Source organism: Mesocricetus auratus, unplaced genomic scaffold (genome assembly GCF_017639785.1).
Source record: "Mesocricetus auratus isolate SY011 unplaced genomic scaffold, BCM_Maur_2.0 Super-Scaffold_15014, whole genome shotgun sequence".
In the NCBI taxonomy this organism is placed as follows: domain Eukaryota; kingdom Metazoa; phylum Chordata; class Mammalia; order Rodentia; family Cricetidae; genus Mesocricetus; species Mesocricetus auratus.
Window position 1 is genome coordinate 74,384,856 of NW_024429186.1, and position 12,962 is coordinate 74,397,817.

The window sequence follows — 12,962 nt, forward strand, 5'->3', positions numbered from 1 at the left end:
TCAAACTCAGGTCATCAGGCTTGGCGTCAAGCACCTTTTACCTGCAAAGCCATCTTGCTAGATCTTAGCTTGACACTTCACTGAAGGAGCCAAACTGTGAAAGACAAACTAGAGGAGAAGGGGAGATGCTCACAAAACAAGGGAGCACAAGAACGACGCAGAGAAAGGAGAGGTGGCGAGAGTGGCCTTGGTTTTAGCTGGGGCAGGCCAGTTGGTGTGGGAGGCTGGAGCAGTACGCCCAGCTCAGACTTTTCTTTTTAAATTACAAAAATGTACTATCTAATAATGTTGAGCAGTCAGAGGTTTGCTAATCATTATTGCTGTGACAGAAATGATGTATTTAAGTACTATTCTTCAGATAAAATTCCCTCTCCCTCTGTCTGTCTATCTCTATATATTTTATTTTACCTCAAAGTATCGCATTAGGTTTTCAAAGCCTTAGCCACCAACTCTTCAATTGTCCATTTGGCTAAAGAGCCAGCTCCCAGGAATCAGAACCAGGAGTGTACACTTCCACACAGTTAGAATCTCATAAATATCTGGATGCAGCTGACGGTTGCTAGGCTGCAGCTGAATTCCCTTTATGCTATCCCATTATATCATAATTTGGACATGTTTGGTTGTTGGCTTTTTTGCCCCTGTTTTTAATCCTAGGGGAAACACTTCTGATAATTGAACTGTGGTGTTTAATGGTACCAGTTCTAAGGCAATGACTTTACGGTATTTCGTGTCGCTTCTTTTCATACCTTCAAACAAAAGCATGAATAGAATTCCCGGGCCAGCCATACCACTGACAAAGTTAAAAAGAATGAAAATGAATAAGGCCTGAAAGCTGCTGTCTTTGGTCCCAGTGTGACTTAACTTCAAGACACCTAGAGGAGCGGGCGCCACGCTAAATCAATTCAACTGGTAGGCATCCACAACAGGTAAAGCAAGAGTCAACACAGAAGCGTTGTAGCACCGTGCTCTCCAGCTTCTGAATACCCTGAAAGCTCCTACTGGCTATGGTGTCTACTCTGACTAGAGCGAGGATCTGAAATGTATGCATTCTCGGTAAATGGAAATTAGAGCCCAGAGGCCGTGTCCAGCGAGATCTGTTCTGTAAATAAGTTATTCTAGAACAGAGTCAGGCTCCCATCCTCTGCTCTCTATTAGTGTTTTCACCCTACAGTGATTTGAGAAGTGGCAACACAGACTTTGAGAAAAGCCAAAATACTGCCTGGCCTTTTACCATAAGTATTTGCTCACTCTGTTCTAGGATATTACATTGGGAAACCCCTGTTAGTCTCAGAAGGCAAGATTGCGTCCCTCTGAATTTATGTCTGTCCAGTACCTGGAGAAGGAAGCCACATGTTTGTCAACCCTGCCTTAGCTCCTCCTTGGCAGTCAGATAAAGGTGATGGGAAGGACGTAAGAGAGAAGTTCTGCAGGGAGGGCATAGAGGAGCAGCTCAGAAGCTGATACCAGGCACGAGGGAAATGATGCCACAGGAAAGAGGTGGATTAGGGCTGGCAAGACAGCTCACTGAGTAACAGTGCTTCCTTCACATCCTGCTGGCCTTAGTCTCCTGAACTGAACCCCAAAGGTTTCCTTCTGACCTCCACCAAATGTGTGCTGCTGTGGCATGAATGTACCTATCACTGTGTGCACATACCACACACACACACATATCACAAACAACACATACACATATCACACACACAAATATCACACACACACCACACAAACACACCACACACACGTATCACACACACATACTACACTCATACCACACACATACCATACACACACATACCACACACACACATATCACACAAACACACCACACACACATATCTCACACACACATACTACACTCATATCACACACACATATCACACAAACACACCACACACACGTATCACACACATACTACACTCATACCACACACACACATACCACATACACACAGATACCACATACACACATATCACACACACATATCTCACACACACATTCACACAAATAATGACATAAATCTTTAAAAGAATATATTTTAAAAATTTTTAAAGGAATAAACTATGACTAGGGATGACTTTAAAAACTTGTGAATCCAAGACAAATTCAGTAAATTTTTTTCTGTTTTGTCAACTGACTCCTATACATTGGGAATATGGAAAGATTTGAAGGAAACTCTTCTTTTAACATAATTTCTTTTGTTTTTCGAGACAGAGTTTCTCTGTGGCTTTGGAGGCTGTCCTGGAACTAGCCCTCATGGACCAGGTTGGTCTCAAACTCACAGAGATCCTCCTGCCTCTGCCTCCCAAGTACTGGGATTAAAGGCATGCGCCACCATCATCCTGCTTTAACATAATTTCTTTATTGATTTTTTTGGGGAACTTCACATCATATACTCTAATTCCATTCACCTCCCAGTCCCCCATATCCTCCCCTCACCCCTGCAGTGCCCCCCACAAGAAAAAGTTTAAAAAACCAAAACAAACCAAAACAAGCAAACAAAAAGAAGACCAAAACAAAACCCAGAAAACCTCTTGGCTTCTCTGTCTTTCCTGCCTCTCCAACACCTCTTCACACATCCTGGTGGCCCTGGGAGCTGCGTGTCACATAGTGCACCCCTTTTGTGCAGCCAGCTTAATTAGCAAACGTTCACTGCAGCGAGTCGTTGGTCTGCTTCAGGAACTCTCTCATCACTGGATCCTCATCGAAAGCCGTCTAGGATACCCCGAGGCTACCCCAGTCAGTCACAGAGATCCTGCAATTGTCACGCCACAGGACCAGTCCTTTCACAAGCTCCAGCAGGTCCCAGATGGAGTAGGTTTAGGGTGGGCCAACCCAAGGTCTGGCTGTGTACCCAGGCGGTATCTGAGCTGGTCAGTCCTGGTCACTGGGGCCTGAATCAGGCGAGGGGGCAGAGCCAGTTCCACTCCACCCAAGTCCTCGGGGGTCTTGCTTGCAGCGAGGGGTGGGTCCGTCTCTCCCAAGTACAGGGGCCAGCTCGCCTGTGATGGCTGGGGCCAGCTCTCCTGCTGCAACATTCAGGAGAGGCAGAGCAACAGGCGCCATGGACGTCAACCCAGATCCTGGCTGCTATAGGGCCATTGACACAGACATAGCCCTCAGCAGAGCTGGGGCCAGTGACACCATGGCCTTGGCTGGTAGCATAGGCCACCCAGATCTGTGTGACCCCAGCTGCGACATGGCCCAGATCCAGGGCCTCTGTGTGGGTCCTAGCTGCAACCTGGATCACTGGCTACAACACAGACCCTGGCTGCGGTAGGACCACGGACTCAGACGTGTCCTCCGCTGCAGCCTGGGTCTGGATGAAGGAAACTCGTATGAATTTATTAAAGTTCAGGAAGCATTGTTGGAAAGAAGTCACCCTCCCGTGATTGCTCATGTCCCTGGGAGGCCTGCTCTTTTCTGAGGGAAGGGAGGGTGGGGGGTTGGATTTGGGGGAGAGGGGAAGTAGAGTAGGCACTGGGGGAGGCGAGAAAGGTGGAAACTGCAGGCAAGATGTAATATACGAAGGAAGTATAAAAAAATAACAAAGGCATCACCTTCCTTGAGGAAGAGCCTCTTGTCTGCGTCCTACCTCCGTGTGCAGGATTTCGCCCTCCTCCCATCACGCAAAGCTTCCGGTCTGGGAATAACGGCACCTTTTAGGATGCAGATCCTAGAGTCAGACCATTTTTATCTAGTCGTCAGCAGTAATACTTTACAAGCGGGATTAAACGCCGCACTTGAAGACAGGTAAAGAGAAGATTTTTCACTGTCCCCTGCTGCGAAGGGCATATTCTATACCTTACACACTCAGAATGGAGCCTTATACAAAAGGGGGCAGGGACGACTCCAAAGTGTCTAAAGATTTTGAGACTGTGGCCGTAGAGATACTTGCTGGTTAACATTTTAAAAAATCTGAAATAACGAGAAGACACAAATGGTCCACTGGTGGGCGAATTAACAACATAAGGTCTTCGGGTACTAGAGAGGTCGCCAGGATCGCCTGAGAAAGAATCCGTCGAGTAAGTTGGCTTCCTTCCTTGCTGCACAGACGAAGGACAAGCAATGAGCACAATATATCCAGACTTCAGGACACGTCTGATAGCATTTTTCATGACATGTCTTCTCAGCGGGCTGGGAGCACACAGCCTGCATCACGATGCTGTCAAGTGGCAATCAAAGAGCACTATCAGTGACTTCTTGTCATCCTGAGGACATTTATCAAGTGGTGTCCATGCGGAAGAACCAGAGTCCTCCAGAAGGTGATAGAAATGAGAGCAAGTTCAGTGAATTTGCTGGTGACACCAATCTGAGCAGCTGCGTTCACCTGGCAGGGCAGGAATCGCTTTCAATGACCTTGATTAAGCCGGGCAGGTAGTGAGAGACACTCTCAGAGCCAGGATGCCAGGCCAAGACACAGTGGGCAGACTTTCTATGCAGGGAGGCTTAGGGTATGTTGCAGTCAAGTTCAGCGATGTTTTATTTTCAACATTTTCTGAAGCACTGTAATTAATTAAAAGCCCTCTGTGACGCCAAGTGGTTTGCAGCGACTTTATTATACCAGTTTCTGAATTTGCAAAATGGAGACTCAAAGACCTGTCTCAAAGCATTCTGAAATTCAAATAACATTGGAAAGTGTTTGATAGGCACAAGTGCTGAGTGTTAGAAGCCCCTCTCCCGTTTGCCAGCCCTTGTGGACCAGCACCAAGAAACAAAAGTCCCAATAACCATGTAGAAATTCAAAAGGAAAGAAAAACCAACCAAACAAAAATCCTCTAAAAAGCAAAACTATTGGACTTAAGCCTTAAAACACCCTCTGACGAATCACACATCAGTTCTGAATTAATATTTTATCCATCAATTATGATACTGCTAAGAGGATGCTTCTGCATCACACCAGTGGCTATAAGAATTTTAAGAATGCCACCTTCAGCAATTATGGAAGCAGAGAATTGCTTCTGGTTTCGTGTGTTGATCCTACAAAGGATGAACCTCCTGTGTCGGGTGCTCAGTGGCTGCCTGTCTTACTTCTCCTGTGAGCTTTCACAAGTGATGGAGGCAAGTTCAGCACAGAATAATAACTTAAGGGCAAGTGTTCCGGACCGTTTTTGAGGGTTAGACGTTCCCCTGGGAACTAGAGAGGAGTAAGCAGCCAGGCACAACACCTGAGTCTAGACAGGGCAAGCCGGGAGAGGGCCTAAGTTGGATCCTCTTGGTAATGGAAGCTGACAGATTGTACTTGGGGTAGTGGGCTGTCTGGCTGAGAAATGAGAAATCCAGCTGGTGTCCTTGCTCAATCTCTTTCAAAAGCCAGTGAAAGCAGCAGACTCTCTGATGAATGAAGGTGAGGTGGACTTGTCTCCTCTCCAGACTCCTTAATCCAACTGCAGTAAACAGAGACCCAAAGCACGGAACCCCTTTTCTCACACACACTCAGCCATTGCTGGGTTTTCTGTTTGTTGGGTTTCTTGTTGTTGTTCTTTGTGTGTTTTTGAGACAGATCTCACTGGCCTGGACCTCACTATGTAGGTCAGGCTGGTCTCAAACTCACAGAGATCTGCCTGCCTCTACTTCTAGGGGCTTCCTCAAGCATTCCTGGCCATAACTCATTGCTTTCATTTCATCCAAATAAGTGACTTGAAGAGGGGGCTCACCTAGTGTCTTAGCTGGGTTTCTATTGCTATGAAGAGACACCATGACCACAGCAACACTTACAAAGGCAAGCATTTAATTGGTGTGGCTCACTTACAGTTTTAGAGGTTCAGTTCACTATCATCATCGTAGGGAGCACGGTGGTGTAAGGCAGACATGGTGCTGCCTACATCTTGACCAGAAGGTAGCAGGAAAAGGACTGACACTGGGAATACCTTGAACATAGGAGAATGCAAAGTCCATTCTCCAACAAGGCCACACCTACTTCAACAAGGCCACACTCACTGCAACAAGGCCACACCTACTTCAACAGGCCACATCTCCTTATAGTACCACCCAAAAAACAGGATGGGAAAGAAACAGACTAAACACTTTCTCTGTCTCTCTCTCTCTCTCTCTCTGCCTCTCTCTCTCTCTCTCTCTCTCTCTCTCTCTCTCTCTCTCTCTCTCTTCTTCTTCTTCTTCTTCTTCTTCTTCTCTCTCTCATACATACATACACACATACACCTTCAGAATAGACTAATGGAGCCTATGGAAGATCAAGATAAATTATATAACATAAAGCTTCTGCTCAAAATGCTATTTTCGTAGGTGTGTGGGTTAGTATCAGGGTTTTCAATTCGATTCCATTGGTCTACCTGCCTATCTTTGTGCCAATACCAAGCTGTTTTCATTGCTATAGCTGTATAGTAGAGCTTGAAGTCAGGGATGGTGATGCCTCCAGAAGTTCCTTTACTGCACAGGGTTGTTTTGACTATCCTAGATTTTTTGTTTTTCCATATAAAGTTGAGGATTTTTCTTTCAAGGTATGTGAAGAGTTGTGATGGGATTTTGATGGGGATTGCATTGAATCTGTAGATTGCTTTTGGCAAAATTGCCATTTTTACTATGTTGATCCTACCTATCTGAGAACACGGGAGATCTTTCCATTTTCTGGTATCTTCTTTAATTTCTATTTTTGAAGACTCAAAGTTCTTGCTAAACAGGTCTTCCACTTTATGTTGTTTGTGGCAATTGTGAAGGGTGATGTTTCTTTGAATTCTTTCTCAGTGCATTTGTTGTGTATATATAGTAGGACTACTGATTTTTGACAAAGAAGCTAAAATTATATAATGGAAAAAAAGAAAGCATCTTCAACAAATGGTGCTGGGATAACTGGATGCTGACATGTAGAAGACTGCAGATAGATCCATGTCTATCGCCATGCGCAAAACTTAAGTCCAAATGGATCAAAGACCTCACCATAAATCCAGCCACAATAAACCTTTTACAAGAGAAAGTGGGAGGTACCCTTGAATGAATTGGTATAGGAGACCACTTCCTGAACATAACACCAGACACTGAGATGACAATTAATACATGGGACCCCCTGAAACTGAGAAGCTTCTGTAAGACAAAAGTCATAGACAACAAGACAAAACATCAGCCCACATAATGGGAGAAGATATTCACTAGCCCCACATCTGACAGAGGGCTGATTTGCAAAATATACAAAGAACTCAAGAAACTAGTCACCAAAACACCAAATAATCCAATTAAACAATGGAGTACAGGCCGGGCTGTGGTGGCTCATGCCTTTAATTCCAGCACTTGGGAGGCAGAGGCAGGCGGATCTCTGTGAGTTGGAGACCAGCCTGGTCTACAAAAGCTAGTTCCAGGACAGCCTCCAAAGCCACAGAGAAACCCTGTAACCCCCCTTAAAAAGTGGGGTACAAAACTAAATATAGGATTCTCAATAGAGGAATCTAAAATGGCTGAAAGACACTTTAGAAATTGCTCAACATCCTTAGCCATCAGGGCAATGCAAATCAAAACAACTCTGAGATACCATCTTGCACTTGTCAGAATGGCTAAAAAAAAAACACACACACACACACACAATGACGGTCTATGCTGGAGAGGATGTGGAGAGAGGGGAACACTTCTCCACTGCTGGTGGGAGTGCAAACTTGTGCTGCCACTTTGGATATCAGTATGGCAATTTCTCAGGAAAATGAAAATCAGTCTCCCTGAAGATCTAGCAACTCCACTCTTGGGCATATATCCAAAGGATGCACATTTATACAATAAGGACTTCTGTTCAACTATGTTCATATCAGCATTATTTGTGAAAGCCAGAACATGGACGGAACCTAGATGCCCCTCAACTGAAGAGTGGATAGAGAAAATGTGGTACATTTACATAATGGAGTACTACTCAGCAGAAAAAAAACAAAACAATGGAATCTTGAAATTCACAGATAAATGGGTGGAACTAGAAGAAAACATCCTGAGTGAGGTAACCCAGTCACAGAAAGACAAACATGGTATGTACTCTCTCATATATGGATTTTAGACATGGAGCAGGGCATCGCCAGCCCACAATCCACACCCCCAGAGAACCTAAGAAACAAGGACGACCCTAATAGAGACATACATGATCCCCCAGAGAAGGGGAAAGGGACAAGAGCTCCTGAAAAAATTGGGAGCATGGGAGGGGTGGGAGGGAGAGGGAGGTAGGAGAAAGAGGAGGGGGGGAAGAGGAGAGGGAAGGAGAACATGAGGTTTCGGGAAGATTGAGTCAGAGGATGAATAGAGGAGAGCAAGAAAAGAAATACCTTAATAGAGGGAGTCATTATAGGTTTAAAGAGAAATCTGGGCACTAGAAAAATGTTCAGAGATTCACAAGGATGACCCCAACTAAGACTCTAAGCAATAGTGGAGAGGCTACCTTAAATGCCCTTCCCCCGATAATGAGATCGATGGCTACCTTAAATGTCATCCTAGAGTCTTCATCCGGTAGCTGATGGAAGTAGAAACAGAGATCCACAGCTAAACACTGAGCCAAACTCCTTGAATTCAGTTGCAGAGAGGGAAGAGTGATGATCAAAGGTGTCAAGACCATGCTGTGCAAACCCACAGAAACAGCTGACCTGAGCAAGTGGGAGCTCATGGACCCCAGCCAGACAGCTGGGAAACCAACATAGGACTGAACCAGGCCCCCTGAATGTGAGTGACAGTTAGGCCTGGGCAGTCTATGGAGCCTCTGGCAGTGGAACCAGTATTTATCCTTAGTGCACAAATGGACTTTGGGAGCCAATTTCCCCATGGAGGGATACTCTCCTAGCCTAGGTACATGGGGTAGGGTCTAGGCCCTGCCCCAAATGATGTGACTTTGATGATTGATTCCACATGGAAGGCCTCACTCTCTTTGGGGAGTGGATGGGGAGTGCGATGGGGGGCGGCCAGTAGGGGACATGGGAGGACAGGAAGGAGAGGGAACTGGGATTGATATGTAAAATAAGATTGTTTCTAATTTAAATAAAATATTAAAAATTAATTAAATGAAATAAAAGTTTAAAAATGCTATTTTTTTACATCTCATCCAGATCGAAATTCTATCTTTGTCCTGATCCTCAAAGCTCTTTGTGGTCTAGTCCTGGGGGCGTCTCCAACTCTATCCACCTATGATCTGCTCTTCTATGGTTCCCTAACCTCCAAAACTTACCCTCAGAGCCCTCCCCCTTAAAATAGTCATGACAGTCACGTCATGGTAAGTCTCCCCACAAGTGACATTGTAAGCACTCCCTATGAAATTGCATAAACCCACCTCATCTTATCACTTTGCATCCAAAGGAAGGTAACTGCTTTGAGTTGACTCTTTTTTTTTTTTTTTTTGGAGACGGGGTTTCTCTGTATTGCTTTGGAGCCTGTCCTGGAACTTGCTCTGTAGACCAGGCTGGTCTCGAACTCACAGAGATCTACCTGCCTCTGCCTTCCGGGTGCTTGTATTAAAGGTGTGCACCACCAACACCTGGTGCTGAGTTGACTCTTAGCACAAGTCACTCTCTAGGATATTTTGGGGGACAATGGTGTCTTTTATTTGCTGGTTTATCCTCAGGTTGCACACACACACAAAACTAAAACAAAACAAATTAAAGATAATGGGAGTTCAGCAGAAAGGTAGTATTGGGAATTTGCCAGAAACAGGGCAGCTTATTTATTTTATTTCTTTAGACAGGGTCCTGTGTATCCTGTGTCGGTCTTGAATTCATTATGTAGCTATAGCCAGGAATGACCTTGAACTGTTCTCTCTACCAGGCAAGTGCTAAGAATACAGGCCTGGCCTGCACACCATGCCTGCTTTATTCAGTGACAGAGTTCCAACGCAGGCCTTCTGCATACTAGGCAAACACTCTCCCAATCAAGTCACATCCTCAGCCTTCAGAAAACACTTGCCTCGTGAGAACTCTCCGCTGCCTGTGCTAAAGGCTGCAACCTTTGCTTCAGGAGATCAATGAGCTGAAGTTAGAATTACTTGAGCCCTTTAAAGCCAACCTAGAGAGTGCTGGAGACTGCTCAGCAGTGAAAAGCTCTGGCTGCCTTTCTGGGGGACACAGAGCACCCACCTGGAGGTTCACAATGTCTGTAATTCTAATTTGGGGGGATCTGATACCCTCTTCTGCCTTTAGAGCACCAGGGACATTCGTGGTGCACAGACATATATGACATGCTCCAAAAAAGACACGTGACAATAAGTGGGAGTTATTGGTGGAAAGTCCTGCCTTACCCCTGAGCCTGGGAGTCCCATGCACATTAAGGACATGACGTACCACCGCGCCGTATCCCCATCTTCTTCACCATGAGTTTTGTTTTGGCTGTTGTGGTGGTTTGCATAGGGATGGCCTTTGTAGACTCACAGATTTGAATGCTTGGTCACCAGGGAGTGGCATGATTAAGAAATATGGCCTTGTTGGAGAAAGTGTGCCACTGGGAGTGGACTTTGAGGTTTTAGACTCTCAGGACACGACTAGTCTTTCCTCTCTGCCTGTGGAACAGGAAGTAGAACTCTCAGCTGCTCTCCAGCACCGTGTCTGCCTGCATGCTGCCATGCTTCCCTGGATGATGACAATGGACGAAACCTCTGAACTATCAGCCAGCCCCAATGAAATGTCTTCTTGGATAAGAGTTGCCATGATCACGGTGTCCCTTCACAGCAGTAGATACCCCAACTAAGACAGCTGTTATTTGTAGAATATAAAAGTAGCTGCCGTGACTTTATTAGTCTAGAGGAGCATAACCAAGCGCAAGTGGATACGTGGAGATTTACTTTATGAAATGGGTTGCCATGGTTACAGCAGCGCGGTGGAGCAAGTGCTACCGTGTAGTTTGATGGGCAATGGGGTTCGGGGAAGAGGCATAGTCTGTTTCCCTAACATCTTCAACTGATTAAATGAGGCTCTGCCACATCATGTGTAGTAGACAAGCTACTCAAAGTTCACTAATTTAAATCTCCTGCAAAATGCACCTCCACAGAAATACCAAGAACAGCATTTGACCAAATGTCTGGTCACTAAGGCTCAGAAATTCACACATAAAATTAGCTGTCATATGAAGTTTACTCCAAATATACATATGGTGGCTTGTTTTTTTTTACATAATAAGGCCATAGGGACATGATGAATGACAGTCAAAATTACTCTTTCTGTTAAAGTATTTTGTTGTGTTGGAGAAACAATGCTATATTTCTCACTCAGTTAAATAAAATAATTTGTATGTAATTATTTGTATCCTTGAAAAATATTCGCCTCAGCCGGGTGGTGGTGACGCACGCCTTTAATCCCAGCGCTCGCGAGGCAGAGGCAGGCGAATCTCTGTGAGTTGGAGGCTAGGCTGGACCGACAGCCTCCAAAATAATACAGAGAAACCCTGTCTCATAAAAAAAAAACCAAAAAAAGAAAAAGAAAAAGATTCGCCTCATTATGGAAGGTTTTGTAATATGAACACCTCTCTCTGTCTTTCTTTCATATTTATTTGTTTTTGTTTTATGTGTATGGGTGTTTTGCCTGCATGTATATGTGCGTGCACCATTTGTGTGTCTAGTGCTGTTGGAGGCCAGGAGAGGGCATTGGACTCCCCTGGAACTGGTGTTCCAAACGTTTGAGAGCTTCCATGCCGGTGCTCTGTATTAAACCCAGTTTCTCTGCAAGTGCTCTTAACCTCTGAGGCGTCTCTCTGGCTCCTACTATCAACATTTCTGACGGAGGAAGTCTAAAAGAATATGGGCTTTGGTTGGGAAGTGCAAAGAACGTCAATACTGTACATGACTTTTCTGAATGTAGAAGAAAGTATGAAACTATAAGCACTGGGCAAAAACCACAAGTTTCACAAAAAGGCCCACAAAGAGTCTTGCAATCTCAGAACTGGTCAACACAAGCTCCATAGAATTGGAGATCACTGTGACATATGTTAATTCCCACAGCAAAAAAAAAATGCACAATATCTATGGAGTGTGTGCTTGTCTGTATGTGTCTGGTGGGCAGAAAGTGACATATATGGTATGTATACATGGTGAATATTTGCCTTCTGTCTTACCAAAGCACCAAACTCAATGTCACATAGTATTTTCTAGGTCATTGTTAATCCCACCAATCAAGAATAAGACCACAACCATAATTTAAAGCCAAATTTGGTTGTGAACCTAGCCTTTAATGGCTGAGCCATCTCCCCAGCCCTTAAAGCCTCATTTGCAGCAAGTTTTAATTAAAAACTGGCCAGGTAGATGGGCTTTGGCCAGGCCCATCTCCAGGCTTCCAGAAGATGGCCCTGAATCATGGTTTACAGCTTAAGTGTTTCCCATCATGTCCAGTCAGGGGCAAGCATACGTCCTGATGTATTTTCTACCTGTGAACCTCCCACCCACATGTGATCAATTACATTCCAGGCAGATGGGCCAAAGAAACTTGTTTAGGGAGTGAACGTATGTGGCTTCTTGTCTCCCATAAACAACAGCCTCCAGCATTTCAGGAACTGTCTGTCCTTCAGCAAGGGGCTTGTAGATCAGGGCATTTTTGTTTCCTGGATCTCTAAAGCATAATGATTAAAACCTAAAATGTAACGTTGACTCTCACATCATATCTAAAAGACGTGGCATTGTGGGATAAGATGTATCACCATGTAATGTGTCAGCATGGATTTGGAAGTCCATAAAGGCCTGACAATAAATGTCTTTAAAAAAATAGTGAGTACACCTAATATCACCACCTGCATTTCCCAGCACTTGGGGCCATGTTCAACAAAGCCTCTCTTTTATCAAGAGAGAAAAAGGGTAACCTTTTAATAGATTTGATACAGAATATCCTCTTTCTATAATAGCTTCAGAAAGAATTATCAAAATAGGAGGTCAGAAAAATGCCAGCAAGAACAAAGCTAGCCCATCAGATCGACACTAGCAGCTCTAATTTTACATCTCTGTTTTTTCCTCGGATCCCTGATGTATTGTAATTCACATATGAACTGAGGTCATCCTGCCCTTTTAGATTAAAATAAAG

At 44.6% G+C, this 12,962-nt stretch overlaps 1 pseudogene; it reads left to right on the forward strand.

The window, feature by feature from the left end:
* The first annotated feature begins 3,061 nt into the window (after positions 1–3,061).
* The window catches only part of LOC121139430, a 69,210-nt pseudogene continuing 59,309 nt past the window's right edge, over positions 3,062–12,962 (forward strand).